Consider the following 5,779-nt stretch of genomic DNA (forward strand, 5'->3'; position numbering starts at 1 on the left):
GGGTATTTTGCAATTTGTTGGAGGCCATCTACACTGTGAAGGCATCACCAAGGTGCAATACATGCACATGGGCATACAATGAGATTGATGATGATGAAGAAAAAGAAACAAAAATATACCTCTTTTGGTCAAAAACACAGGCATATACCTAGACACATAGAAACCAGCTTAAAATATATCAAAGTTACAGAGAGATATCCATAGTGGAAGACAACCTTATGTCAGTCCATCAAGAGAAGAAGAAAAAAAAAAAGATGTGTTGCTATGGCAACTGGTACGCCTCCGCTATAATCCAGCATTCTCCCACAGCTCGCCCCAAGTTTCTGTCCACGGTACAGTTTGCCAATGTGAGATAGCAGTTTCACATGATCGGCAAATAATAATAGTCTGGTAAAACCATACCAAATTTTTAAGGCAATACTTTGAGCTACTTTCCACATATGAAAAATCATTGTCTGGCAAAATCACACCAAATTTTAAAGGTAAGACTTTGAGCTACTTTCCAGATATGAAAATCATTGTCAGGTAAAACCACATCAATTTTTAATGACAATACTTTGAGCTACTTTCAAAATATGAAAAAAGCAGTAAAATTTTAGCATTTTCACTTGACCTTTTTCCCACCTGCAAATTTACCTCTAGAATATTCATCTGGTACTACATGAACAGTGTATACATAAAGTTTCATGAAAATACCTTCAGGCATTGCACATAGATGGGTGATATTATAGTATTGACCTTGACCTTATGACCTTGAGTGTGTGCACCCACAAGTTGAAAGGCACAGCTTTGCCCTCTCATATATACATATGCCAAATTTCATTTGGATACCTTAAACATTTCTAAAGTTGCATTGCCCACAATTTGATAAAATGATAGAAGGACTGCCCCAAAACATAATGTGTTTGGCAACATTTTGTGATAGAAGCATAAAAATATAAAAATGCTCCAAATTTGCCAATCTGAGAATATCTAAGTAACTGTTTCTAGAACCTCCTAACAATTTTGCATTGAAGAGCTCATGTTAGTAATGAAATGTTGATAGATGCCTTTAAATAGCAAACAGAAATTAAAGGCGTGATATAGTTTTAGTTGAGATGGGGCTTCAGGTTTCCAAGCCTTTTTTGTGAGATGAGAAACCTCACATGAAATATGAAACAGTGTTGCTAACTCTACAAGGAATTCAATGTTTACTTGATGGAATTTGGTTTTGAAATGGTTGAGATATCCACACCAAAGTAATCCTAATAAAAGGTGGTACCCAGCTTTTATTAGGATCGCTTTGTTTTACTTTGTTTTTGATATGTCAGCCATTTTAGAACTGATTTTTCATTGAATATTCTTTTAATTCCTCTCAGAATCATGCAATTTTAAAATTATATAAGTGGTTTCTAATCATCTCGGGAAAAAATTTTTTTGAATTCACTATCTCAACCAAAACTATACCATCCCTTTAATGCACTATGACATCGGTAAATTGCAAAGCAAATAATGTATATATAATACATGAGTTGTCACTGGTGAAAATTATATCATGCAACATTTTCATTATAGTGCCTAGTCATGCACAATGAACATGAATTCTGGCATTGGGAATCAATGTTATTACATACACTTGATCAAAGTTTTTCATCGAACAATGCATGATCTTTCGGGCTTAATTCTGGACTGCATGCGCTCCCAATGCTGTTTAGAAGTTAAGCAATCCCTCTGGTCCTTGATCTTTTGCATTGGTGAAATAAAAATGCACTTGGGCTTGTTAGGCATCTGTTGTGCACATATCTATGTCTTTGGAATCGTACATTCCTTACATTGGATAACATAAAATATATGATGATATGTTCTCTGCATGATATTGCATGTTATATCATGAAGAGTAAATTAAGCAATGTTATGTTTTAGAATGCCAGATATGTGGTACTTGAAAAAGAAGAGAATTATCATTCTAAACAATTTAAACAGAAGGAAAAGAAAAGAGCTATGAGTGTATATGGATAAACAAATATGACAAGTTCATGTCATATGGAATGCAGTACAAAACTCATATGGATATTTCAAAAACATAAATAGTATTCAGTACAATTTGCCATGATAATGATACACAAATAACAAAATAAAAGTTTTATTGTACATGTATCAGTATTTACACCTGACTGCAAGACAATGACAAATTTATCCTTTTCGGTCTTAGAATTGACACATTCTTGCCATGCTAATATATTTCACGTGCGATCAGTCAAAAACAGATTTGGTTGTCATGTACTGTTTTCAGGTAACTCGGAGGACAGAAAATATCCAGAAAATTGATTTGTTGTTGCAGAATTGCAATTGCAAATGGATTCACTTTTTCAATCAGCAACAAAACCTAGCCTTTGGATAAAGACCTCTGCTGCCTTGAATGAAAACTAAGCGTGCCCACTTGAGATGGCATTTGCAACAGTGACCTACGGCGCCAACGAGTGGACAGTCTGGGCCTCTGGATTGTTTTATCGCGATTAGTCTTAATTCAGACACAAAGGGTATACAAGTCCAGACCACGTTGGCTAAATGCTACAAAAGCCTTCATGTCTGGGACAGTCAAATGGTTGTGTCTCAATCTTGAAACTTGTGGCAAAATAGCAGGTCAATCTTGGATCAGGTGACAGACTACAACTGACCTAAAAAAAAATCACGATAGAGGCTACATAAAATAAACTAAAAGACTGAAAAATATTTGAGGAAATGATTTTTGATGAGGGTATATGACTTTAACAATGAATTCACTGATCAGCCAGTATATCAGCGCTCAAATAATGAGTATAGTAGAGTATCCAATGCCATGACATGACTGGTTCATGATTATTGTTTAAAAATGAATAAATCTGATCTATTACTTTTCCTTCCAACAGGACATAAATATAGTGAAATTACAAATTATCTTGGTTACACATTTGCTGAAAGCAAGAAAAAAAGGACATGTTGTAATTTGAATTCAAATGCAGGTAAAATCAATTCAATCTGTTAATGAAAAGACAAAACATCACTTGGTTATATGAGATAATGTTCTGCTTTGTAAGTGTCTTCATTCAAGTCATCAGTTTTCTTTCTTCACTCAAACTGCACAATGGACTCACTATTATGTCCTTGTTCCCTGTATCTGCCCTATAGTAAATTGTAAGAAGTCAGAAAATTTTCATGATGCATTGTAATTTTGCTGGGGTATTCACTAATCATATCAACGTCTTTGTCAAAAACATACTTTCCACATCATAACCCCAGTGTAATTTCTACACGTTACAACATCCTTCAGTGAAAGCTTAATACAAATTCAGCTTCTTTTGCAATCATACACCCAATATCATCCTCATGTGTGGACAGGTTCCAATATGGAAAGCCCTTTCAGACATTGAAAATGACCATTGGTACATATTTATGAGCAAAATAATAAAAATAGTCAAGCAAATCTCTATCCCTTTTCGTAAATTTGTTTGATATTTTTAAGCTCCATTTATATACCATTACAGCCTTGAGATGGCAAAACAACGTATGGACATGCAACCTCTTTTCCAGTAAATGGAGTTTAATGTTTGCAAATGTACTGCTCTTTTTTTTTTTTTTCGTTTGATACTTCACGTCTTACCCTTAAAGGACCAACAGTATCAACAATATCTTAAATGCAAATTGATTTTACTAGACCCCTATTTTTACAATAATTTGCATAAATCAAAACATAGATCGTTTTACTGCATCAACCGAAACCAAGCTATTGCTATGGCAAAACAATGTAAGTCTTGGTCAATGACGTGTGTACATGTATAAACACAATGTCATTTAGCGCGCATTTCTGTGGTCCATGCATGGTGCCCAGCCTATTACCGAGTTAACATGTATATGGCAAAACAATGTATTGCATGTAGCTACAGGTACGTTGTTTTGACGAGTTCATGACCACCGCCATGTTGAGAAGAGGCAAGTGTATCACCGCTTATGTTGTTTTGCCAACAAAATCATTATAATAACAATTCCCACAAGCAAGGGGCATCATATCTCAGTAACAAACTGCATCGTGATTTCAGGATTTGGTCATGAGTGAGTTTACACTAGACAAACTGAAATATGTGACTAAGTTAATTTTCATAAATTTTAGACCTACATTGTTTTGCCATCTAAAGTCTGCACACTTATGTGTATTTGATCAAAAGTATGTAGAAATTTACTAAAACATACACTTTGTCCTTTTCTCCCTATCAGAATGGTTTTATGGAAAAAGAAAATACTTGTGGATAAAATAAACATGTAGGTCATTGCATTGTACTTCAACTTACATTTGTAAGCAGCCTTCTATTGCAAAAGCCACGAGTGATGGAAATAGATGTACAAAATAAACAATAACATGGTGTGGAAATGTGATGTGAGACCAGAAATCATCAAACAGCATCATGGCTGATTCAAATGCATCTGCTACGCTGATTGCAGTGCTTCATAGAACAGGTACAGAAAATTTTTGCAATCTCATTGGTTGACAGACATGCGTTGACTTTAATACGTTGCACATTCGATATTCAATAATCACTATGATCGCTGACGATAGCAACTGTAAGCATGCTAGCGCTAACTTGTAGCAAGAGTTTGCACACTAAGCAAGCATTTGTCCACTTAACAAGAGATGGCTAGCCATGTATATTGTGTGTATTTTTAATGTATCCATGGTCCTTTGTTAACAATGTCTGCAATTCAGCCTGCGGGCTGCGATGGATATTGATCATAAAACACCTTTCAATTCAAATTTTCAATTCAATTCAATTCAATTTATGCACTGTGTAAATCTACCATGCGCCCAGTAAGTTATGGATGCTCTGATAGCCATGTGTTGGTAATTATCAGACGCATGATTAAAACAGTTCTTTCTTCTTTTTTGAGGGGCAAAAATTTGTCCACTGTTCTATAAAATGCACATGTCTTTACATGCATCAGTACGAATAGTGTGCATGTCGTAACTATGGAATCTAGTCTAAACCCACAAGGCCGCGCCTTATGGGTTCAATAATTCCTTACTTACCTTATGCAGACAATTCCTACTAATGAACACACACCTACATGCATGCATCATCTGCTGTTGCATACTACTGTAGAAGTGGAAATTTTTGCGGTGTTGAAATTTACCTGCATTTCGCGCAACCAGAAACTAGAGCGAAAATAAAAGCACGCGAAACTTTTTGCTTGCCATACATTCCTGGGCATGATGTCTTGATTCCGCGGAATTAAAAACACAAGAAATTCTTCTGACCCAACCAAGCGCGAAAAATTAGTCTCGCGAAAATATCCACTTTTACAGTATTACCTAAATTTTTGGTGTTGCACAAAAGACTGTTTTGTTTTTGTTTTTACCACAAGCAAAAGAAAGAAAGAGAACTGACAGTAAAAATCAGTGTACCTGTACAGCATCTCTATGTGTGTCCTCTCTCTTCTGAGCAGTATGCCAGTGTATAAGTTGAGTGCTATCTAGGTGGGATCACGTACCAGCAACCTAGCATTCATTTCTGTCTTTCATAGATTTAGCATGCCTCAAAAGTGCATACAACAATGTGTCATAGCATTCTAACTAAAGTAAGCTGAGAGCACTATGCAGCGACTTTGAATTTCTGAAAAGACTGGATTTCATCGATCCGTCCCGCTTTGAAAGGGCGGGGTCAACTTCCCGTCCCCACTTTTTGTTGATGAGGTCGTGACATCATCTGCTTCACCCTGATTAGCGTGATCCCAAAGAAGAGTTTCTACACAATGTCAACAGACTTGCAGT

This window comes from Diadema antillarum, unplaced genomic scaffold (genome assembly GCF_040938485.1).
Source record: "Diadema antillarum isolate AM-2024a unplaced genomic scaffold, OU_Dant_1.0 seq00000170_RagTag, whole genome shotgun sequence".
In the NCBI taxonomy this organism is placed as follows: domain Eukaryota; kingdom Metazoa; phylum Echinodermata; class Echinoidea; order Diadematoida; family Diadematidae; genus Diadema; species Diadema antillarum.